Source organism: Calidris pugnax, unplaced genomic scaffold (assembly GCF_001431845.1).
Source record: "Calidris pugnax isolate Ruff unplaced genomic scaffold, ASM143184v1 scaffold42, whole genome shotgun sequence".
Lineage (NCBI taxonomy): Eukaryota > Metazoa > Chordata > Aves > Charadriiformes > Scolopacidae > Calidris > Calidris pugnax.
Genome location: NW_015090920.1, coordinates 15718108 through 15745598, shown reverse-complemented (window position 1 = coordinate 15745598; position 27491 = coordinate 15718108).

The following is a 27491-nucleotide window of genomic DNA, read 5'->3' as shown; positions in this document are numbered from 1 at the left end:
TTAGACAGAATTACTACAGATCTACAACTTGGCAAGTGGAGAAGAACCAAATGAAGGGTTGGTTCCTTTTCCCTTTTTCTTCAAACTATGTTCAATATTACCTCACAGAGATAATCTGAATTAATACAGGTAAAAGATGAAGTACAATACAGATTTCTGTTGAATAAACCAAATATACCTAGTGCTATTTTCGACATTTAATACCCCTGTCTGTATGATCCTGCAATTTTCATGGGAAGGTGATGAATCTTTCCTTGTTCTTTCAGAGTAAAGATAATAACTGTGCATTGGTTTCTAAAATGTACACAATGTCTGCAACTGAAAAAGGGAAGTTATCTTTTTTGCTATTTCTAATTGAAAAGTCACCTTTCTAAGTAAGCCCAGAACAACACTGGGCTCAAGGTGAAGTGGGTTCAAGAAGCTTTCACCAGCTGTGGCAGTTACAGCGTGAAGCACTGCCAGAATTCTCTTTTTATGCACTTCAGAAATATCATTGGTGAAAACTGAAGGTTTTCTCTGAAAAAGAATCCTAGAATTATGTTCTTGAACTAGATTCTTTTTAAGTGGATCAGGGCCAGAGTAAGCGAAACAGAGAACGCATCTCTGTAAGTGTACTCAGGGCTTTGTTCAGGACGTTAACACAAAACACAAATCCAGAAACATAACTTTGTATTTGTGGCCTTGCACTTACATGTTCGAGCTAGAGGATTCATTTCTCCTGAAAGAAGCACTGAATAAAGTAGCTATTTTAGTACTCATTTGCTTTTCCATCTCCAGGTAAAAAAGTGAACAGTGACAAACACATCAGGAAATTCATCATTCAATCAGAACAGCTTCACAACTGCAACCAATATCTATAATTCTCTTCCTCGCATTAGACCCAAATGCCAATGCTTATGCCAAATAAGGAGTATCAAAGGTATGCACTGTAATTAGGTGTGTCTTAGTAGAACATGTTAGGAAACAAATTTATACTTACCTGGTGTTCTGAAGGGAGAAAAAAGAACAGAAGAGAAATAAGCGTGCAAAGTTTATAGGGAGAAATAAAAAATAGCACTTTTGGGATGTTTTATCTTAAATTTTAAAATAAAGGCAACGAAGTTTACTTGTGTCTGGAATATAAGAGGAAACATTTCAGTGTATTTAAAAGAACTGGACACACAGAAACAACTACATTAATGGAGATTATTCTGGAACCTGGATGGCCCATGAGCACAGAGAAGTGCTTCACGTTGAAGTTCTGAATCAAACCTAGGGTAGAAATTACTACTATGTTTTTGTGACTTACAAATTTACATCCGAAAAACCACAGTATCAGAGCAACTTCTAGGGACGTGGAATTATATCATAGAACTACTTTATTGTTGCCACTACATATAGTTGTTCTCCTTTCAGACAATGACTGGTCTAAATTCCAGTAAATGCTGACCAGAATTTTCTGAACAAAGCAGAAACATTATTACAGCCTAAGGGTTGTCTCACTGCCCCATATCAGGACATACTACAAAAGAAAATTCAAAGATGATGAATAAACCTTTTCTCACAAAAAAAATTAGAACACTTCGGTAAACAGAAACAAACACTATCTCCTTCTATAATGCCTTAACTGTCTTGATTCTGTTCACATATAGAAACAATAACACCTGGATTCCTTGTAATTATACTCAATGAAGAGTTAAAGCAGAACAGCTACTAGGCAGAATCATTACCTTTTCTAGCTGGTGACTCCATATCTACTTTGTATCACCATCATGTCCTTTACTTTGTGTTGACAAATAAAACTATTTCATTCTAATATCCAACTACACCTAATATTTATGTTTCCAAATACACTAGGAATCTGACCTCAGCAACTTCAGAATGCTATCTGAGAAAAGCTTCTATCACTTCTTTGTCAGGCACTGGAACAGCCTGCCCAGGGAGGTGGTGCAGTCACCATCCCTGGAGGTATTTAAGAAACGTGTAGACGTGGCTCGCATGCTCTAGTGCCCAAGATTATTGGTTTGTGGGTGGGTGTGATGTGGTGGGGTGTTGTGTTTTGTGGTGGTTTTGGGGGGTGGTTTTTTTTTGTTTGTTTGTTTGTTTTTCAAGGTTGGACTCCACCATCCCTGGAGGTATTTAAGAAACGTGTAGACGTGGCTCGCATGCTCTAGTGCCCAAGATTATTGGTTTGTGGGTGGGTGTGATGTGGTGGGGTGTTGTGTTTTGTGGTGGTTTTGGGGGGTGGTTTTTTTTTGTTTGTTTGTTTGTTTTTCAAGGTTGGACTCGATCTCAGAGATCCCTTCCAACCATGGTGATTCTGTGTGATATGAGTGAAGGTCAGCAAATGGACAATAAGGAAGTTTCTGTACATGTGGCAAATGGAAACTCACAGGCTGAGTACATATTTAGGCAACATATCTCAGAACTCCAGGTAATGGTGAGTCATCTCTCTTGTGAAGAGTTATGTTTAATTTTAAAACAGCAAAACAATAAAAGAAAATAGCTTACACAATTGTTTTATGAGAGATTAGGGATTCCACATAATGCCATGTAAGTGATTTTGTGCAATGATTACTTTCACGAGTTCTTATGCACATTTCACAGGTTCTTATGCACCTACCCACACAACATACACACCCCAAAAAGAGAGCTTTTGAAACTTTCTGCATTAAACTATGCTACCAATGTATGAATACTTTTCACCCCGCACCTTAAACAAAAGTAACTTTAACTTGAGCAGGAAGACAAAGGGACAAGATCACAGGGAGGGAGGAGGAGGAGTACTGAATTAGAGATACCTATTACAAGGTAAATTACTCATTTCACTTCTGTCCACTGTAAAACATCTTAGAAAGACATCAAATCAAATAGGAAAAAAAAAAGGTGATACCAGGAAAAGGTGACCCTCAAAAGCAGCATTTTCAGTCAGGAAGTTAGAATGTCACAATAAAGGAAGGATATCACTCAAGCTGCCTTCATCTTCAGATCCATCAACATTTTCCCATATCTATTAGTATTCCCTCATTACCTGTCATGCATGGGTCTCAGCAAATGTCATCCTTTGCCTTTTACTTTCAGAGGCACAAAGGTGAGCTCCATTCAGTTCCTATCCAAAGTCAATGAGACTCAGACACAGAACTGCCATTTGTGCGTGTGAAAAACTGCATTCTTCTTTTACACTCCATTCTGTTAAGCCAATTCCACTTAACATCAGCAGGAATTGATAAAAAATGTGAATGACTCTGTCAATTCTCATGCATTTCCCCATTCTAAATAAGTTTGTAAAGTTGTTCTGGTTCTTAAGATATTTGAATGCATGCACATGAACTGCTTTCAGATTTGGGAAAACTCAGTTAAATTTTACACCCAGGATTTTCTAAATTAGTTATCAGTGCCCAAGAACTGCTCTTACTGAAAAAGCAGAAGTATTTTCACCACGGATTTTGATGAAAGCAGAATTAACCTAGTAGACAGCACTTAAAGAAATACAGACCTCTATCTAAAGTTTGCCTTTAGAGAGCAAGAATGACATTTACTTACGTCCTTGAAGGTTTATAATTCATTAAGTTACCACAGAAATTATGAGATCAGGATTAACCTGTCATTGAAATTACCCAAATCCAAAAGAATTGAGGAGGTGAAGTAATCACTGTGCAGAAATATTTCGCCTTTTTAGGAAATAGAATACAGCCATATTCAATGTGCTGAAATAAATGGACAAACCCCATTCACATTACATTTCTAATAATCATCAGTATCTCTTGCCGTGGAAATGACAGCATGAAATGACCGAAGTTAAAAATACTGTAGAATAACTGCTATCCTCACACATATATGGGATACCTGTGTCTGATTCAGAGGGACTTACTCTAAATTTTCTACAGCCCCTGTAAAAAATATAAACATTAGGCAACCACCAGTGAAGCTTTCTCAAAAGTGTCTCTTGAGTTATTTAAAAAACTTTGGTATTAAATCTGGCCATTGCTACTGGCCACAAATATTGATCCCATATCCAATGGCTAGGATTTTCGTCTAGCCATCTACAGCTGGATTCACTTCCCACATCTGGATTAAGTAAAACAGAATAGTTTCTTTCGGACCACAAATCTGAATCTTCAGCACTGTATTTACACGTCAGTAACTCCAGGCATCCTCCTTTACGAGAACTTTGAGAATTGAAGCATTTTTTAATTCCCAAAAATGTGTGGGACACAAAAATTGCTTTCTACCCAAATCTAACGAGAGTCCCATCAGAACACTGTGTACATATGTGTAAGCTTTGTTATGTACATTGCACTTAGATATACTGTCCCTGTTGTTTGAGTGCTCTGTTCTCTACCTGAACAAAAGCAAGACGGTAGATATTTTATGCAGGTGGAATGAATATTAGTGTAACCAATTTGATTAAATGTGCAATATCTTTTGCTTTTTCCAAAGTGTTCATCCCAACAGTAAGGGCTTACAAAAAATGAAATAAAATTGGTCTTTAGAAGACTTTAAAACAGTGGGCTTTTTTGTTCATGATACTGCCTGTGAATATGAATGACTGTGTTTGCCATGTACCTGCTCTCTGGTAGCAATTTTCTGATCTCAACAAGCCAGCAGGAATACCTCTAGAAGCAACAGACCCAAGAGGCATGAGAGAAGAAGAAAGACTGTAAAAATCATCTGGTACTCTTAATCCATTGAAACCTACTACATTATCGTCAGTGCTCATCTACTGTTTCATATGTGCCCTCAAAACTTATCACATTGGCTTATGCCACCAATAGACAGAATGGAAGTCAACAACGAGGGGTGGGATAATTGGAGGAAAACAGCAATAATATTGGCACAAAAAGAGTTAATGAATATTGAATACTTAAAGGAGCTGAAAAATGCACCTTGTTATCTACTGCAACTTCCATACTGAGGCTTTGAAATAGAGATGGCAATTTATATCTTCAAAAATTTTACATCTTCTTGATGTGAAATCCTCTGCCTCCCTCTTTAGAGTAATTAACTGAGGCATGCATCCTACTAAGATGTTTATAATGTGGCCTTTCATTGTTTACGATTTTTCTTGCCATCAAACATATTGGTTACATAAATATCTAAACTAAATGTATCTTTTCCCACCATTTGTAAACTGCTACAAAGAGAAATTGAGTTTTTCTGTGCTAATTGTTGAGACCATATGTTACCACGAGAAGAATGGGTATTGAGTAAGATTTTACACTGCCTACAAAGTGAAGAATGCATCGAGACAGTAAACCCTGGATCCCAGCCCTGAAATCCTATTTTACACTCATTTCTTTGGCTTTGGGAAAACATTAAGACAGCCTGTAGCTTACTAGCAATAAAATATTGACATTGACAATCCTGGTATAAGCAGATGTTCTGCAGATGCAAAGGAAGATTTAGAATGTTTTCTGGACAAGCAGCCTGAAAATTACTCTCTCTCAGATGAATAAGCATCAGTACAAAACACACTGTTGCAAGCCTTGTATTTCTGTACAACAGATAATGAAAAACCATCTGTCCATTGTAGTAATTTGCCAAGAAGCCAGTCTAGCATACCATTTTACTATGTGTATTTAAGATATCCTACTAATAATATTTCTTAACTGTTTTCATTCTGTTTGCACATCCTGAATAAAAACTTCATTGTGTACTTCACCTCTGTTAAGGTCAGTCATGTAGCTAATAAGCAGCTTAGACCCTGCAAGTATAATTGTGCTTATCTTTTGCATTTGGAGAAGAAACAGAGCTTTAAATTGAAAATTAATGTTAATCTTTTATTCTGTAGGAATTCCTCTATTTCAGCATTTGATGAGTTGGCTCTTAAATTACTAGGCAGAAAAAGGAAAGTATTTCATAAAGAAATATTTTTGAGACTAAAAAACCCTATAGATACTGGTCACCATTTTGAATTTCCAGATCTTTAGAAAATTATGACTCTGAATTCATATTTGCATCATCAACCAATCAGGTAATATTCAGGTTTTTGATGGGTTCTGCATACATTACTTTAAGATGTTAACTCATTAACCAGTTGTGTGACAGTTCAACATAATGTTTCTCTCAATATCCCATTCTACTCTTAACTGTCTTTCAAGTGTCAAAAGAGTAGTAGGAGACAGACTGTACTCAGTATTATTAGTCCAACAAATAATATCAAAAATATGTTTGCAATTAAGACTAACACAAAATATTTTAAGTGAACACATTTCTGTATCAGGAGAACCACATGTTGATGATGAAAAATACACAATGGCATGGTACTCTATGTTGTATTATTCAAATGAATGCATCAAAAGTCAAAGCTTATCTCAGTCTCATAATAATGTAGTCTGCAGAGAATAATTAATTTACAGCATGCTTTCTTATATTGTGCACCACAGCACTAAAAGCCATTTTATTCAGGAATTTTCTTTTTCTGTTACACAAAGAAATCATATCAAAGGTTTTCAGTTTCCTGTTCAGAGACTTGGGGGATGCGGAAGAGACAGTTCTTTAATTTATATTAGCCCAATAGTAAGAAAATAGTAATAAAACCAAATATCACAATATGTTAGGTGGCAACAGCTCCTTAATATAGACCACTATAGTTCTACTCTGAAAGTACTTGTATACATGCTTAACTTTTGATATATGAATAGTTATATCAAATATGGGCAAAGACCATCAGATGCACGGATACACAAATAATTGATACTGTATGTCCTAATCAGTCTATATTTCAAGAGCTTCCTAAAATGCCTCAATGCTTTCTTTAGAACCTCCTTCAACTACCTGCTTCAAATGCTCAACATTTTACAAGTGTGGCCTGAGCCCTGCTATTTTCTCATATCTAAGTTTTCTGTTGAAAGATGTTATCCCTATTTGCCTGCTGTGTTGAACCCTTGCTATACATTACAAAATAACTCCTACGTTTCAGCCATATTTGTGCCAGTAGGAATCTGAATTCATCCTGCTTGAAACAATGCAGATGGCTTTCAAATGTTTTGCAAATGGATCAAAATGTTGTATTTTCCACACGAAATGATTTGCTCAGAGTAGCATGAACCACTTATTAATGGCCATGTTTGATTTCTGCATGGTAACTTGTCCAGATATCCTCTAGATTGTTGAATTTGCTGCTATTCATAGATGTAATTCCCCAAAAACACTATTTTGAAACAAGCAGCAATTCAGCATTGCTTTTTGCTGTAGGGCCTGCAGCAGGAAGACAAATATTTTGAATTAGCCATGAAATTAACACCCATACTTGTTGTGGCTTCTTTTTGCCTCTACTTTTGATTTAAAATATTATTGGAACATTGCTAATCAAATGCACAAGGGAGAGTTGTGACACTGTCTGCTGAAACTAAATAAAGGTTATATATTAATAGTAGAGGATACATTTCAAATGAAGTGATACAATATTTAAAGAAGAATTTAAAAAAAAAAGAAAATATTTTATTTGCGATGTAAAAAGAACCTGTAGTTTAAAAAATTTAACAAGAACCAAATAATGCTTATAAATAAAATAGTTGAGAAAAAAGTTAATAAGAATTATTTATATGCAGATACTTATGCTTCAGCAATGAAATATATTTTCAAATTCCCAATATCATATTTTCATATAGAGCACCCTGTCTCACAACACCCTGATTGCCTGCATTTCATTTGTTTATTAAGTTTTAATTATCTGACCACACTTTTTCCATATGCATTAAGTTTTAATTACACACGTAAAGTAGTAAGAAGAGAGGGCTTCTGACACGAGCCTCAAAAGAGGAGGATCTCTAAACATTATGATATTTGTTTTCTTTCAAATTGGAGGGAGTTAATTGCTTACCTTCAAATGTTTGTATCACATTTTAATCTTCCATTGGAAGCTACATATAGGTGCTTGGGCATGAAGTGAGGTCACACTGTACACGGGAGAGAAAACTAATGTGGTAAAGAAGCAGTACTTATGTTACAAAGAATTATTACACAAAGGGTTAACTGGCCCTACAGGAAGTCTGTCATTCAGCTGGAATTTTAACTCCCCAGTTCCAGCTTCAGTCCCTTCACCTTATTTTAGCTTGTATTTTCTAGGAAGGTGTACACTCACAGTTGTTTCAAGGGATCTTGAACAACATGATTTTCATGTGGTCCAGTAGTCTCTAAAGATCATTCCTTACCGCTAACAGTCGATGTTGATTGGTCAGTAAGGAATGTAGGACACAGCAACAAATTTTTCTCTCCTATGTAGAGAAAGAGCACTGACTGTGACCCACCCTTCTTCATCTTTAATATATGCTGGATAGACTCCTAAAGTATTTTAAAGGCAATGATAAATTCAAGAATGAGATGCAGACCGAATAGACCTTATACGAAGCTCAGAGCAACCAGAACTGCACACACCTATTCTAGTTGCAGAACTAGACCAGTTGTTGCAGTAGCAATGTCATTCAAACTACCCTATATACAGCTGTCAGTTATGCCAGTTACCTTTATACATTCAAAATTAAACACTGGCAATTCCATGGGAAGGTGAAAATGCTGTAGAGTAGTTAATGTTGACAGTAGCTGCTAAAAGGTCACTTGGAGACATTCATTAGTTGTTTGCTTTAACAGACAGTCATTATTATTGGCAGCAGAAATTGGCAAAAAGCACTGTTATTGTCAGAAAGCATTAAAAGAGTGTCATTTGTCAATATGTACACTTCTAAAGAGCAGCAGGCTAAGAGAACTCCATCTTTAAAGTTAAATGGGAAAAAATAACATGAATACCCTGATGTGTTTTCATCTGGTCCAGTCTGAGACTAGCCTGTATGACCAGCCATTAGTCATTAAGCTGGGAAAATATGTGACAACTGAAAAGAAAGTTACTGCTAAAGTACCTCCAGTAACCAAGCGAAAGTCTCTTTAAGAGGTAATAATCAGGGTTGGTTCAATTTGTAAGCAACATAGACAGCAGTCTACAGCACGAGTGAGACATGGATGTCATCTCTTATCCTGCTCTTTGCATCTCCTGATACTGTCACAGAAGGAAAGGGCATGGATAAGAAATGCTGCCAGGGAAGAAAAGACGTAGAACACTTTGCAATACTGACCCAACAACACTAGGGGCAACAAGAACTGAAAGGCTTCATTTTTTAAGCTTTCTCCATTCTCCCATTCCTACTTAGGGAGAAAGTGCAGATGTAGGCACGAGCCCTCCATCTCAAACTCTTTCTGGCAGCTTGGAAAATATGTAGATGCCATTGAGCAACTAGAGGAAGATCTGTGGCTCCCGGGTTTGTGACAAGCTCAGAACGGCATTCCTGTGTCTCAGAAGTGGATATGAACTTACTCTGAACTCCACTGACCACTCCTGACTTCTACCTCCATTCAAAACTCCACAGCCTCCTCAACATACAAAGCTGTACAGCTCAAGTATTCACATCTCCAAGTCCTCCTAGACTCTCTGCCTCAAGTACCACTCACCCCTCCAAGACCCTCACTCAGGCCCCCCAAACTCTCATCGATTCTGCTTAAGCTTTTGCTTAAATTCATTTCTGTGAATCTGCAAAACTAGATGCCTTCCTTTACCTTGAACCATCTCACTCAAAAATTATTAAATACTGATATTCAGAGAGGACATAAAAGTGTCCAGTTCTGGAGCCTGTACAAAATTCATAATAAATTACAGTCTCAAATCAGTATTTTGAAACAAACTATCTCAGTAAACTTGTTGAATAAAATTATCCATTATTCCTTCTCCCAAAGAAAACTAACTGGTATTCTGCCAAAAACATCAACATTTTCTAGGTCAGTCACCAGGTGTTGATTGCAGTAAAAAAAATACAGTTTGTGTTCTTGAATTTAACTCTTGGCCTTTCTAATCCTGCTTTATACAGGCTGTGCAAATATCATGAAAATCAATCCTTAGGTTCTTTAGGGATTCTGTATCAGGCCACTATCCTCTCTATACAGGAGGACAAAAACAAAAGAACAAGCAGAAGGATTTTATCCTAAACTTCAGCTTCTATGATTCTGCTATGAGTTTTTCCAGATCGAAGAATCTCTTTGCTTATCTATCCACCTATCAGTTAGGCACATTTAACACAGCTCTATTTCTAAACACAGATCATGAATACTTAAAAAAATCATTACTATCTAAATGAAGTTGTATGTGTTTTTCCTCCATTGGGGAGGGAAAAAATATAGTAAGATTCAATATCCTTTTTTTGTTCCAAATACTTGAGCAAATGCTAACCACAGCACACTTCAGTTCAGACTTGGAACGCCGAAAAGAAGGACAAATCCAAGCTGCATCTCTTTGTAATTTTCCTTTAAGGCGTTCCAATAATGGCATGAATACACACTTTTTTTAGGCTGTCAAGTTATTTTAAAAGCATTATAAGCCCTCCCCAAACCTACATTCTAATAAATTTCAAGTCTACAAGTATTAGATATTTAAATATTTGTACTAAAAGTCAGTAATGATGAGAATACACATTGCAGATATGTGTGCTGCTGTAGTATTAAAGTGAGATAAATCACTTGGGGCAATTATTCACAGAGCCTTAATAAAGCTGATTTTCTTATCAAATCTCAAGAAAATTACTTCTTTTTAGTATGGGCACAATTGCACTAATAATACAGAATTATTATTTAATAACTTTAAGAATAAACACAGAAGCACCATTAATTTTTTGAAGACACTGTAAGAGCCTGGTGAGAAGCCATTTAATAGAGGCTATTTATTGAATACGTGTAATTTTCATGTTCCTTCTCCAGGTTAAGCAAGGTGACACATCCACCTAGGTAAAACCAGTTTATTTTATCAGCGGGTAGGATGGTGTGTCATGATTACTAGGAAGTCTTTTTACTACCTACCTGCTATCCCTTCTACCTTCCCTCCTTCCAACAGGCCTCCAATTCCCCAATCACAGAAGTTATTAAGAATTTGCTAGACAGCCTCTTCCTTCCTACCTGGGAAGATGGAAATGGCATATATTCAGATGATGTGCAGCCAAGCCCCAGAGTAAATTTCTGGTACAAGTATCTGGAAAAAAAAAAAGCCAGCAAAATTCTTACCAAGTTAGCATCTTCTTCTCTCATCACCAGCTTATAAAATTAAACAAAGAGCTTTTAAAGAGCACAGGCCAATCAGTAAAGCAGTCAAAGGCTTGTACTTCATCTTTCTTTCCACCTCTGTCCCTGGCACAGGAAAGGTGAGAAGCAAGAAGATGAGAGAGATGACAGAAGAAAGAGAATGGATTAAGGACAGCATCTGTGTTTTACAGTTTCTTTTATTGTTCACCATCCAGTTCTACATTTCTAATTAGGATGTCCCAACCCTTTTCTGTAAGAAAGAAAATGAGCTGAAGTATTGACTATCCCTCATTTGACTGTCTGCTGTATGCATTAAGCTTTCTAGGAGAAGTTGAAAAATTGAAAGCCAGGGTATGCCATAGGACAAGACTGCAAAGGCAAATAAATGGAAACTGGAAATAGGAGAAATGTTAATGCGAGTCCTAAGTCTTCAGGGTTGATGACAGCTTTGAGTACTAATTTTTACCTTGATCATCTTTTTTTCCCCCTTTAAGATTTTTCCTTTTTAGTCAATTCATTAACAATGAAATAGAATTTTTAAATTAATTTACATAGTGGAAGAGGGCAACATCTTTTCACTTCAGAGATTTACACATTCTAAAGGGACTTGTTCACGTGGCCTGTTTGTGAATCATAGAGGAAAGGATAGTTACTGTGTTACAGAAACAATAAAACTTGCAATTTACTAAAACATTATCTGAAAATATTATCCATGGAAGAATGATTCTGATTAGCTAACAGCATCAGATAGGTTTATGATTGCAAGCTTTACGACTATTTGATAACATAAAGTGTTACTTGCTTCTCAAAAAGGAAGTTGCACCACATAATGCGTTTGCTGAGTTTAGTGATGTTAGCCCTATAAATCACTCAACGTTACATTCTTCAGAAATAAAATCTGCATTGTATTATTAAAAATATACAGCGTGCCAATAAAATACTTCAGAGATTACTTCTGATTTTCAATATATAATCAAAAGAAGGGACTTAGTGCTGATAAAATAGAAATAATTTTACCAGGTACTGATATGTAATAATGACTGTAATGGACTTGAAGCAACTTGTTTTTTACATTTAAAATAAGTAAAAGATTATAATCTTTGGCGATCAGTTTCAGTTATGATTACAAGAAGTAATAATACAAGATAACTACAAGATACACTTGAATGACACTTTTTCATACACTTTGCTGCTCAAAATACAACAATCATTATAATTAAAATATGTACCCAGTATTTCCTCAGCTTTTGGGCAGGCTGAATTATTCAGTTCCTCCCATGTGTTCACAGATCACATTTTATCAGTATTTGGTTCAAGCTTTATTGTGTTGATTAATCTATCACAAACAAATATTAATGGAATGACACAAACGCACCTTCACTGAAGTGAAATCTTGAGGCACTACACCCTGAAACTGTCATCCTGAAACAGCTGCTGTTCTGGGTTACAAGCACTCAAAACTGACACAAGTGTGATGCGATCTATCATATGCTTAGTTTGGGAAGCTAATGTATGAAAGGCTATTCAAAATAATTACTGGAAAAGAAGGAAGCAATCTATCTTAGTTACATATACTGCTTTTATTACGATAGTAACTGAGTAACCAGTTATTTTTGACATCATTAGACTCCAAAACTCCCGTTGGGCAGTAAACTATGCATAACAGACAGCAGAAGGTGTCAAGAGATCAAATGATTTACATGAGGTTATACGAACAGGCTAAAGCAAAGCAGAGAAACGAGTCTCCTGAGATTAGCACATGAACTGTGGAAACACTTTTTTTTTTAATACAATTAAGTCTCAAATATTACGGCTGTTCACTAGGGTTAAATCCTACTCTGCTTATTCATTGTGTAATGGGTTCAGCACTTGAAAATGTTGCCACACAACATCCTCTACAGTATTACCCAATCAAATAATGCTCCGTTCCAAAGAACACGACAGTCCTTGACTTTCAGAATAATATTTGCTATTAATATTTTTATTACTACTATTTTAAAGACTGATCATTAATTAAAGACAGTAATTATTAATGTAATTTCAAAGAACTGACTGACAAGGAAGCATTTGACACAAGAAAAAGTCTGAAAGAAAAAGAAAAATTAGTGCAGCAGCATGTATGAGAGGTAGCTGTTTGACTTGAGTTTGTATTAAGGAAAAATTAGACAGAATGCAGCTGAAGAGACTGTGGCATATCAGGATTACCCAAGCACAAAAGAAAGGTATTGTAAAATAATAAGCCAGCAGCCAATTTAGTAGAAATGACAGGATAACCTTTTCTAGGCCTGTGGTCTGAAGTTTCATTAAGGTACAAGATCCCAGACTATTTTCAGTAGAGATGCAGGTATTCGGACTGCAGATGTTCCACAGACACCTCATTAGTCACACAGTGCTCAGTTCACCAGGCTCCTTCCAGCCGAGAAACTGCACTGACACACAACAAAAAAAATATTAAAAAGTGTGTTAATTGTATTACATTTGTCTGTAAGCAATTTTCATTAATACAGAGAGGTCACGGGCCTGTGAGTGTCAAAGGGTACCCTCAATGAGACAACAAAAGTGCTCATAGAACAATCTCTACTAAAAACATGGCCCAAACCGTAGATGTCTTGAGCATCACTGCTACAGCTATTCCATTTACCTCATATAAAGATATCACTTCAGTTTTCTGCAAGCATCCGTTCAGTTAATCTCTGCTTCTCTTCTGATCTAGCTTGCATTAATTGCTCATCTTCTAACACAGACATTATTCCTGTCCCCTTCATTTAGTACCAGCCCAAATGAAATACAAACAACAACAAAAAAAGCCCCTCTTCCTGGAACCTTTACTGCACCATCTTTCAGCAGTGCAGTTTTCTCCTTTAAAAACTGAAGGGGTTAGGGGATGCCCAGAAAGGTTGTCTCCTCTTTTAAATTTCAAGTCCAAGGCTCATGCATGAATTCATTAAAAAGCTTGAAGGAACAGGATAAAAGGATGCAAATAAAGGCTATTAAAGATCAGGCTGGCTGATGGAATGATGAGCCACAAACAACCAATGGAGTTTAACAAGATACTTTAGTTATTCTGAATTGTATTTACTTATGTAAAAAAAATAATCACATCCTTCTCCCAAACTAATCGCAGTTTTACCTTAAAAGGTCCTAGTCTGTCTGACACACTAATCAGTGGATTAATTAGAGGTTTGAAAGACCTACATGGACACCAGCCTTATGTCTAAATAAAGACCCCTTCTTAGCTGTTTTTCCTTGCAGTGATTCAGGAAACCACCTGTTACGCTGATAACAAAAGATAATTAGCCGTAACTGCAGCTACTTGCATGTTATCTGTTCTATTTCCAAATCCTTGAAACTTGTATTATGTCCAATTAGTTGTTTGGATTGTTTTTCCCTTCTAGCAGTAAGAAGGGAAGAAACTCTCTTTTAAGAACTTAATCTCTCGTTAGTCTTTCGACTGAATATGCCACTCAGCTATCACTAGGCTGCTGCTATAAAAGTTACAAAACTTCACCCTAATAAACCAGTTGCTTGCTAAATCACATACTGTTTTTCCCTGTACCAAATACTTGGTACTAAGATCAAATGCATGCACTCCATTGTGCAGATACTGCAGATGAGTACATTTAATAGTTAATGACCTGAAAGCTGACTCCAATTTAAATTACTCCAGTATTATATTCACATTCTCCCTGAAGAAATGTAGAATACTTGCGAAATACTGCTTTTAAGGTTCTTGTTTTAGACACTGAAACACATACGCACTTACAAGGATCTATTAAAGCTTCTGCAATTTTACATTTTACTTCATGGCTACATTGAAACAAAATGAATTATCTTAGTGCCAAATGGAATATTTTAACAGGAGCATTTAAAATATATGTGATCTTGAATAGCACTAGTACATTAAAATACTTAGTGTCCATACAGGAGTTCTGTTTGGCTCACAGCAGACAAGCAAAGAAAGAGGACTTACCATAGTATGTATTAGTTTTCTCCAACTACATGATGTTATATTATACACTCAGATGTATGTGTTCCTCGGGCCAGTATTATTTACCACCCGTACATTAGTGTAATTCCAATGTCTTAATTCTTCCTGAAACCATGACTCCCTGCACTTCTGTCCTCTACAATGAAGTTACATAATGAAACTTGGAACCCAGTACACTGCCACCCAGGTTCCCAGTGCAACCCACAGAGAGAGTTGGCCAATAAGCTCTTCCTCCCAAAATCTTCTGGAGGTCTGTCACAAGGATGACAGAGAGTAAGATACCTACAGTATGTCCTGTGTGGCAATGCTTTAGCAGGTATTAAGCTAGTTATCAGTAGTAGATTCTTCTGTATATCTGGACAGAAGTTTAGAATTCTCCTTACATGAGTTTACCAGACCACTAAATAAGTTTACTCTCTCACTTTCTCCTCCTTCAAGTGGTGTCTCTGATGCTGAATTCCCATTGCTAAGTCAATGCCAGATACAGTCTCTCCAGTGACCTGGCTTGTCTTTGGGATCTTGTGTCCTGTGACTTCTCTGCAAAGAAAGGTGCATCGATAATCACCATTTGAATCCTCTGCCAAAATCTTCTCTGGATCTGGGTGATGACCACTGTCAAAGCCTCTGAAATGACCAGCAAGTGTAGAAGTTGGGCTTTTGTCACTCTTCAGAAACAGTAATCTTTCTTTGAAGAGGTAGATGTCTGCAGGCTGTATTCAGGCTTTGAGGACACATTTTCATGCTGCTGTCAAAACAGCAATTTCTGGAAAACAACATGCCTTCTGGCTCACTTTGAAAAAAAAAAAAAAAAAACCCAAACCAAAAAACAACTGGAATTTGCTTGCTCACCTTCAGCCTCAGTGGCTGACTCCTTTCCACTTCTGATGCTACTTTGATTGACCCCAGACCAACCACAGGTCTTTACAGTGGATGTATCTAAAATGTTTCTAAAAAGTCAGCATCCCCAAAATACCCACTGGGCTTTACAATTCTAGAGGTAGGGTTTTATGAGAATAAAAACAACTCAGAATACATAAAACTCAATGTATTTGTCAATGGTTCCATTTATTATGATAAACTGAATGTAAATTTGTAATTTTATACTGTTTTACTTGATATGTATCTATTTAGATGAAGACTGTTTCCTCAAATACTCTACACTTCACTCAGCAAGCAGAGTTGGCTGCCATTATCCGTATCAAAGAATATTTTTGCAGACACACTGTTAAGTTCCAATCCAGAATTTGAGAACAAAATTAACTTAGAGAACTTTTGTTTGCATGGGACATTCATGGATTGGAATCTTCTAATGCATTGTTTTTAAAGTGAACTCTGTTATTGCAGCACATTTGTGAAAAAGCTCTTGCTGCATCAGAATCACAAAAAATTTACAGTAAAAAGGTAAAAATCATTATAAATCCCAACTGCTTGTAAAAAAGAATGGAATGACAGATCAGTTGGCAGCATATTTGGTCCTCTGAAAAAAAAAGAAAGTATGACATCAGCAGCCAGCTCAGAAAGCAGTGTGGGAGAGTAGCTTTCTTTTGCACAATGCAGTAAGAAATGAGGAAGAGCTTTTAGTGTTGTATTTTTGAAACCATGAAACCAATTCTAAATTTCTTAGTACTTAGTGCTCAGTTCAGTGGAAATGGGTTTAGATTAACAATCAAAACTGAAATAAAGATTTTGCTTTAATCTGAAGTGTGTTAAGGGTTCTTACTCATTTCTAGCTAAATCAGCTTAGGAAAAACATGCCATGGTTATGACACAGGTGGGAAGAAAAATAAGCAGTTCAGTAGAGCAAATGCCAAAGGAGCAGAATGATAAACTGGCTCAGTGATGAAATTATGGTACATTCTCAACCATTTTTAACAGATATTCATTTGCTTACTTTAAAAATATAACCCTTACAAAAAGGGTTGTGCCTCACTACCACAGCTCAAAACTTTTGTTTAGAAAATTCTAGTCTAAATTCCAACTTAATAACCTATTTTTGGTATTGGCTGTATTGAATATGCATGCTTCATTTAAACAATTATGTCATTAACTGTTTGGATTAAGCATTTTTGTAGTCCATCTGCACAATTAAATACTATTGGCTTTATGGTGTGAAATCTCTTGCTACAGTGAATGCAGTAGCTGATCTCATTTACATGCAAGCTAGCCATTATCTAATTCCCCACATAATGTATAAAAAGAAAACCTATTTCAATACTATCCCAAATGCACATGACAGCACAAATAAAGTGCTTTCAGCTTTAAGGTATCCATTATCCATAAAGTCCTTGGCATAAACTGTGCAAAAGGCCTTCCTTTGGAATAAATGGAACTCCATCAAAAGTATACAGGCACCTGAACTGACTGCAAATGAAAGCAAATATTCATTGGCATTTTGCTACAAACAAAGGCCTTTTCTCTGTGAAGTTGTTTGACACAGAATTTTACTGCTTTGAATTTCTAGTATAACAGCTAGCTTAATGTTTTTCCTAGCAGATGAAGCTAAGAACAAGTATTTTATGATATTTCAAGAGATAAGGCAAAAAACGAGAAAATATGAGTATTTTATGTCAGTTTTATGCCTTGATAAAAACAGTAGTGCTATTTCACAATCATTCAACAATATCTGTTCAGTGTCAATTAGACTGTCCATTATGCTATCATAAATCAAGTACTAAATGAGAAATCTCTCAGAACCATTGATAAAAGTGATACCAGTTGTTCTGCTATGTATTTGGATTTACTAGCCAGAGCCCCTTGTTGGGAATCAAGAGATGCTACAGTGGGTGCTGAAAAACTGTATAATGACCTTACAGTAAGATCCACAACTGAAAGTTAGATCAACCTACAAGATAACTATTATGAAAAGTCTGGAAAATCTGCAATAACAATTGCTCCCTTGCTAATCATGGTAACACACTATGGCTGAACTGGAAATTTATTACATGTAGCATATGCTTTTATTCAAGTTCTTCTATACAGGACCTCAACAAATGAGGACGCTTTGCAAATTAAAGAATAAAGCACGTATAAATTAATTTGGTAGCTTGTTGCACAGGAAGATGCTTCTCATCATGGGATGATGGGATGGTAAGATGGATATGTAATGAAAGTATAGAAACAACTATTGTTGTGAGAAGCAACTACTGAAGTTATAGTGACCCCACGTTAATATAAAACAAAAGGAAATTAAAAAAAAAAAAAAAGAAAAAAGATTAAAGTGTAGCAAGAGGCTGGCATGAAAAAAAGTGGTTTAGGTGAAAAATGAGAAAAAGCATACTAACATGATGACCTGACAAACTGGAATCTATGGTAGAAACCTCAAATAATGGTTGAAGATATTTAACCCAAAAATAAATTCTCAGTGTCAACGTAGTAAGTCTTCTTTCTTCAAAGGTCAATCTATGCTCTGCAGATTCTGAAATATACTGGGTTACAGTGCCAGGAGCACGCAATTGAGAATGATACCATTGATTGTCTTCAACTACATCCAGACTTCAGTTCTCTGTATTATACTGAAAATCTTCTGCAGTCTATTATTCCAAATTTGTTCCAAAATCCCAAATGATGTAAAATATTAAAATTTTATAGCAAAAATATTTTAAAACACTGCCATTTTGAATCATACTTAATTCTGCAAAATGAAGTAAAGCAGTTGTGCAAATCTATCATGTTCCATAGCGTGGACACTGGTGACATTAGCATTTTTACACCACCTGTCTAAAACCCGCAAAGCATTACACAAGAAACTAGACAGTAAAGAATGAATCCCAATAATTTCTAGTTTAAAAGTGGCAAGCTTTCTCAGAGGATGTTTCTTCCCTTCTAATTAGTGACTGGTTTGGGTTGGTTTTTCTTTTGTGGGTTTGGTTTGGTTTGTCCTGGGAGATGGGGGTCTCTCCTTTCCCTTTTTTTGTCAGTCTAAAAAACTTGTAAGAATGCTGGCAGCTCATTCAGGAAGAAAAATGTATGCCATGTAATTTAGGTTTAGCTCAGATCAGTGATTTGGATATGAAATGAGCTTAGCTGAAGATGACCAGCATAACAGTTACACCTTGCTAAAGTCCTTCCAAGGATGTATCTTTTTTCTAGCGGGGAAGGAGTATATTTTGAACAAAATAGAGGATCTGTACTAAAATTTCAGTTAGTTACAAAGCTTCATCTTTGTTAAGTTATATTAGCTGGTGAAGAAAGAACCCTAGAAACTCCACTGACTTACCCATGGATCAAAACTTTCAGTTCAAATGCCAAAATATCAACTCTATGCACGGTGATTTTAAATTGTGTTAGGTATCATCTTCCTATTATACACAGGATCAACAAGCTTCAATGGTACATTCTATTGTGGTGATTCTCTACTCAAAACTGATTTTTTTCTGAATAAATCTGGTCCGTAAACACTATTTTGACAAGAAACAAACTTGCATCTAAACTTGTACTTTCAATACTTTGGGCAACTACTCGGTAAGTCTTTTTTTTAGTTGCTTTTACACAGAAAAGTACAAGAGTACACCATTATATGCTTGTCTAGCTTGCAAACTAAGGAGATTTCACTACTAAAATTCTATTCAAGCAAATTATATACTTCTTTCAACTTACTTGAAAAGAGCTTCGAAGATAAGTTATTTTATAGATAAAAATTGTTGCAGTAAAACTGATTAAAATGTATTACATTATTTATAGTTCAAAGTTATCTTTGCTTCAGGCAAGGTATTTATACCTTTCATCAGGATTAACTATTTTTACCAAGTACTTTTAAAAAAGTATGTCACTCTGAATTTTAATTCAATCCATTACACCTGTAAATCTGTTTTGCAGAGATTTCAGAGGATTTATTTCACAATAGATGAGCTTAACATATATTTCAATGGGAGACAGGATGGGTGGTTGGAGAGATAGAGAGATGATCCACATATCAGTCTTCTAACAGAAGAACTTAGTGTTAAAAGAGCGAGAGAAGAAACACACACACTGGCTAGTATATAAGGTTTTTTTTCAATCTTCTATTTCAGTATACATGAAAAAAATGCTGAAGCAAATCATAACATTTCCTTTAGAAGGACATGTTATTACTGGCCATTAATGTACAGAGACTTGTGTGCTTTGTCAATAGTTAGAGAATTTCACAGTGCTGAAAGAAAGCGACTTCTGTCTTGGTTTCCTAAATTTAAACAAAAGGTTACCACAAAGCACACAGGGCATCAGGCACTGCTCTAGTTATCTTCTGTTAGCTGGTAAGGCCAGTTGCTATGCCAAAATAGAAGTCTTGAAGAACATTCTAAATTTGGATGAAATACCAATAAAGACTGTTATAAAATTTCTCGGGTTTTCAGATCATTCCTAGAAAATATGAAATTCTGCTCTTATAGCCAATGTAACATTCATTTTCTCATATCAATCAAAATGTACAGCTACATTATATTTCCCCATGTTGCAGCATTTCCATGTTGATTCTACTTTAAAGATGTAAGTATTTATACAATAAGATTCTACACACTGAGGGATTTTTTCCCCCAAAAAAATAATCTTTCTCTCTTAAGCACAAAATGGAAGTGCCTGACACTAAAAAATACCCAGCCTGGAATTTTTCAGATACATTTCTAAAAATTCCAGCAGATGAAATGCTTTTCACTCTAACTCTTCTGAAGTAAATTGATTTGGCTTAGTGAGCACTACCCAACTGTCCCAGTGTCATCTGGAATAAACAGATACATCCTTTGCTTCAGAAGATTCAGGCTAACACATTACTGTACATCACACCTGCCTCAAAACTCCTCTGAACAGCTAATGAGATGACAGTTGTTGACTTCAGTCTTATTAGGCATAAACCAGAAGTTGCTCTTCAAAGTTTCTGGTGTCTGTTCAATGTTTATTTTGCACGTACTACACTTAGAGCTTCACTTGAGAAATAAAAAACAAGTGCTACGTTTATGCACAACATTCTCAAGTAGTGTAAAAGGAAAGCAGGTTTTACATGGTCTTTTTGCTTATTTTGTTGTTTTGGGGAGGTATATTCGACTCTTTTCCATCTCCCTGCCAAACATTTTTGCTTTCTGCAGCAGCGTTTGTTTACATTTGAATGACACATCAAACACATCAAAAACTCTTTGTCGTGTTTTATCAATGTTTTCCAGCTCGTGTCCTGCTTCCATACTGACAAGCTTGACAAAGGAATTCTTGTTGGATAGGGAATTAATTAGACTTACGAAATTTCATCAAATTTCTGCAGATTGTTTATATTCTGGATTACCCTTGGGGGACATATGCACATAATGCAACCGAAGGTATATTTTTCTCTCAAGAAACAACTTGAGCTGTTTATCAGGTAATAATGTAAAAGCAGTATCTATTGATTATTTTTGAACCCTACAACTCAGAAAATAATTTAGCATGCTCTACTTCTTGGGCAATCTTTTTAGATACAGTTCAAATACAGTGGTGATGTTAAAGTAAAAATACAAAAATAATTGCTCTCCTTTTTTTGGTAAATGACACTTACTGGTCATGGATCCCTGAAGAGTACTAGCTCTGCCAAAATCATTGCTATGGAAGACTTTGCTTTTTTCAGGGAATAAGAATTAAATTTTTGTCCATCTATCAGAAACAGTATCTCAGTAACTCACTCATACTATTATCCAGCTTTCAAATAGGGACTAACACTGGATTTCATGGTCATACTACAGACTATATCCTCCATGTAAGATGTAAAACATCCACCGCAACATAGAACAAACTGCAAAAGATACCGTGAACTATCCTTAGCATGAAACTCTTATTATTTACTAGAAGGCTGTTTTATTTTCACATAATGTGGATATTTTGTTTTTCATGAATACTTACACATTCCTGTGAAAAGCAAAAACCTTTCTCCAAAACTCCACTATCAACTGTTTAATTGGAAACAGAATGTTCCATCAAAATTCCCTTAACAGATGAACCAATTGCGATTTATTTTCCTATATATTTCTGACCTTTACCTTAACTTCTTATTTCCACACAAAACTCATTGGCAATAGCAGAGTTACTTCACGGAATGTCATAATCTTCTCAAGCTGTAGATGTTGTCTTCAATAAAATCATGTCAAATTCTCCAGTCATGAATGTGAAAACATTATTCTAATATCAATGACTGAATATTCCCTCCTATATTATTCAAAATACTGGCATTATTCAATAATCACTTGAAAGAGCCAGCACTAATCAGAATGTTCCTCCTTAGGCTACAGAGGGTCATGAGACACTGTTTAACTGAAGCTATGATGGTTTAGTATTTATTACTAAGTGCCACGTCATCTAAAGGGGTGCTTCCTTCTAAATGCACTCAGGTTTCTACCAGATAGTTTTACACAGGTAACGGAGCTTACTCTTCTCATATCCTTAGAAAACTCAGCAAACAAATTTAGAAGGATAACAATTTTAGAAACTCTGAAGTAATTTCTTGACACACACAAAGATTGCTAAAATATTTCTAACTTTAAGGAAGTGCAATTATTGCCTTTAAATGTCAGTTCTCTGTCTTTTACAAAAGTCATTCATATGTGTACAAAGGAAAAAAAGTAAAACTCCAAAGTTCAGAAAATTAAGAAAAGAATCCTACCTCCATAGAACTATACTGACTTTCACATGCTTGCATCTTGGGAAGTATTTCATTTCTTTATTTTGAAGGAGAGTTTGGAAGTGACATGTAACTATATAGAGACCACTAAAAACGTTGTCTAATAAATATAAGTATTCGTAGAAAGGAGCATTAGGTTAAGCACTCTCATCCCACCCACTTTTCTCTGTTGTATTCACTGTTTTCCTCCAAATTCTCTTCCAGCTGGAAGAGTCATTCATCTCTTTCCTCTATATTCCTGCGATGCATACTTTGGACATAACCGTTTTCTTTCACTCCAAATAACAGTGTTGCACATCTAGCAGTACAATGAAAAAGTACAGGGGTAAATTTCTTAGCATTTAGACTATCAAATAGGATAATGTGGATTATTCAGTTAAAGGTTTCTACAACTAAATAAAATAAAATAAAACTAAAATAAAAATCATGTTAAAAGAGAAGTCAGTCTGTTGAATAGCACTGTAGCAAGGGGAATACCAAACTCAGATGTTATCATATGGGTAAAAATATTCCCTTTCAAACACCTTCTCTTTCTGTTAAAACCCACAGTCCTGTCACATCTGAAATTCCATCTGTCCTTTATTTATGGTATATTTCATCCCAGAAAAAATACACTCATATCAGAAATTCTGCATTCCTGATAAAGGTCAAATAAACATAAAACTTCCTGCTGGTAAATTCCTATAGCAAATACATTACGGGATAAGGAGAAACACAGCTCTTCTTTAAATTGTCTCTAATGAATTTCAAATACACATTAAAAATATTTAAAATTCAAAAGAAGATGAATTATTCTAGCTGGTTGTATTTTCCAGTTTATTCCAATAAGAAACTCATCTTTAACTCTAAGCAAAGTTGACAATGCATCTGTAAAGTTAAAATTTAAAAACAGTCAGAAAATGCAAGAAGCAAGAGCAATGCTTTGTCAGTAACCTTTTCATTGATAGCAAAAATAAGAGAGAATTGACACCATACTACTTCTTGCATAAGTAAGAATGATAATATAATATAGCTGGGATTAGCATTTGAGAAGCTAAGGCCCATGGACTAAAATGCCTGGTGAAAGTAATGCCTGAACAATTACTTTTTAACTAAAGTTCTTAAAATAATGAGAACTGAACCTGACATTTAAAGAAAAGAACACGAACACTTGTCTACTTAATTATCTTAAGCCTGAAAGCACTTCAGTCCTATACTTTTTCCTTTCATTATGTCATTATATAAGCAGCATTAGAACAGGAATGCTATGTCTTATACATCAGTAATTTCACTTTCTAAAAAAAGGTCTTCACACTATGTCAGCAGCAAAATAATGCACTATCACAGTTTAGAACTCCACTGCTTTGACATACTAATAAGTATTTAGGTGGAGGTTTTTGCTTTGTTTTGGTTTTGTTTTTTTTTCCCTTGACTCTATGCCTTGGGATAATTACAGACTGATAGTACCTGTTGTTACTATAGATTTCATAATACCTCACTAGAAGACTGTCAGGCCTGCTTGCCTAATTACAACAGTCATGCCAGAGGGAAAGACATTGCTATCACACCACCGAGACTTCGATTTTTTTTACCTTGGGAGAAAAATCATGCTAGAATTGCTCCTACAAGACTCCCTAGCCCTCTAGAGGAATTTTACTCCAGTGAATTGACTTTTACACAAAAAATAGTAACACAAAATGAAAATTACATACACCAGGCTACAGTGACTTGTTGTTTATAAATATTTTGGGAAACTTCCTAGCATAAGCTTCACAATATTAACCAAGCTTCCAGTAAAATATGACAAAACTGTTTCTAATGTGTTCACAAAGTCTTTGGTCATTTTTTTGTTGGTTGTTTTCAAACAGGATTACACTTTCCACATTTCTAAGGACTAAAAAAGATACTATTTTGTTATTTAATACCACTTCGGGGATCTCAGTTCTGACATGACTGGGACTCTTCCTAGCTCAGACCAATCTGTAGCTCCACCAGTGACGGTCAATTCACCTCATGAGGGCATTTCCCCTGAAAATTTCTCTTGGAGAGAAAAGGTAAGGACATTCCAGCCTATCTTACTCACATTTCATAAAAGATAGTGGAAACCATGCCACAAATATTTTTTTTTTTTTTTTGCCGGGGGAAGGGCAGTGGTAGTTATAAGTAATGTTACTTTCATAAGAACAGACTATAACTCCATAAAAGATTCAGCAGTTCAGATATACTCTCTCATCAGCAATGCTCAAAACAAGGCCCTGAACAACCTACTCTAGTTAGACCCCCTCAGAGTGGAAGGTTAGTCTAGCTGACCTCCTACTTCTCCTCCATCCTAAATCAGTCCGTGATTTTAGATGACGTAATTAATATTATTGACAGAGGCTCTGTTCAGGATGTTGGTCACCTTCAAGTAGATTTTACCACTAACAAATCTTCTTACTGATAATTTGCTGTATTTTTATATTTGAGGCTGCAGAAAAACACGGGCTAGTTAAAGAGCATTCCCAAGCAGAATATGGTATAATCACCTTCAGAAAGAGAAATACTGGTATTATTTCCCTTGCATTTGGTACCTGCTATTAGAAATCCACTTCTACTGGAAGTCAGAGAAGCAGGACCAAAGTTAAATTTACTCTTGTTCCCTATAAAGAGTATATACCTTCCTCAAATAAGAAACATTTTCCAAATCACAGCATTGTGAAGAGAGAACAAAGAGGAAAATACACTTCCATCCTATTTACTGAGCAGGAACAGGGAAGGGAAAAAAAAATAAATCAGTTTTGCAGGTGTGAATATTTTTGCTCAAAGAAAAATTGCCTAGATTTTACCAACAGGATGCTCTAAACAAACTTATTCACTGAAATCACCAGCTGAGTTAGCAAAATCTCTTGTAGACTGAAATACATAAAAACTTTTGAAAACAGGGATTTTACATATTAATTTCCTTGCAGTAGAAACTGGCAGCTTTGATTCCAGCATATGGCTGAACCATATTCCGCCTCATGAAGTTGTTGCACAGATAGTAACAGAGAGAGTATAAATACAAAAAAGTAGTATTTTCTGTGTCATTATCATGATGACAGTTTTCTGAATGCTGTTTACTATAAGCACATGGAATAATGCAGACATTTAACAGCTCAGTGGTGTTACATAAAGCTGCACGCTGGAATACAACACCCTGCCAACAAGGCTACAATTGCTCATGAATTTCTTATTGTATCTAAAAACTGCAGGTCATTTGGCTTTAAGAATAAATTAATAACTTCCTTTTAAAATGTTGCTGTATCTTCAGAAAAAAAAACCACTTCTATGACTATAAGAAATGAAGAAATAAAACTAGGTATTAGTAAAAAAATTGTTTATCTGTAAAACTTTTTCATTTTAAAAAAAACAAAATAACTTTATTAAGAAAGCAGAAGTTATGCATACCCACTACTTTTCAGTAAGCAAAACCAGGTTGACTACAGAAACAGAACTCTGGGATTTAATGGAGAAGAAAACTTTCCTAAAATAATTGCAAAATATCTGAGGAACTCAAGCTTATCTGTTAATTATTCATGTTTCTGTTTTCATTTCCAACTACTCTGGAGCTGCTGATGCTGGCACTCTCTACTAGGTTTAAGCATCCTTTCAGCTCAACTCTGCCAAATTAAACTGTCACTTTCTATTAAAAAATCTATAGCAGGAGGTTTTTAATCTTCTGATTTATACTTTGTAATAGGAAGTCAAAGTTTAAATTAGGACAGTATCAGCTTATGAAATAGAGCCCAAGCAGTGCAGTGACAACCACCAGTGAAGAAAAACTTCCTGCTTGCATCAAAGTGCACAGCAGAGCAGTTTTATTTTCAATCTTTTTAAAGGTTTTATTTTACAAAGTCTCAATACAGTCTCACACTCTTATTTAAACTAGCATTGCCCATAGGTTCTGACAGAATACATCTGAAGGAAGATTATTGCTTGCCATCAAGCATCTGAACTCTACCTGACTTTATTGACCTACCACACCTGCAGCCTGTCTGCCTTCCAGCGTATTAACCAGGCGGTATATAATGCAGTTGAATTAACATTTCCTTATGTGAGCTCCTTTTCAAACTCTCATAAGGCACTGGGGGGTCCACATTTTACTGTGCTTAAAATTAAACTGAATCAACTTTAGTAATGAAACAGCTTTACAAAATATCATTCTCTCTCCTTTTTTGTCAAATTCTTAAAAAAAAAAGTCAAATGTGTTAATAGTCCTATTTATTTCCTTTTAACACTATCTTTCCTTTACATTTTTTTCCTCCTAAGCATCTCCGCTTTATCTTCTCCAGTGCTACCACTACTGCATTTTCAGTCATGATATTCTGGTCTTTTTACCCCACACCTCTACCTGCCTTATCGTTTTTGTTTCATTTCCTGGCAGTTACATCCCTTATTTTCTGTACAGGCACAACCACTATTTACTTTCTATTCTCCGTTTGCTCCAACAACGCTGCAAAGCCAGTTTCCTCCACAGTAAAGGGTAAGACTTGTAGAGAGGACTGAGGACCCATAGAAGGAACACATGCACGCCAGTAGCTCAACCTGTGTGTTCAGTTCCAGCACAGTTCCTGCCATCATTACCCATCAGCTGGTTTTAGTAATTTCAACAGCAAAAGAATCTGTGGCTAAACAATAGGATGATAATTTGGCAAGAAAAGTTATGTGGATGTGAAAATCTCAACTAAAACGGTAAAAGTGAAAGAAAACAGAAATATCTCATTTTCCATTGAAGGAAAATTCCCAGGCCACTTTACCTCACATATTTACCTAAGATATTAATGCATCATTCTGAAAGCTATGATGTTAATTCTCACATATAAGCTTAAATTCTGAAGCTACCATTTCAGTTCTCAG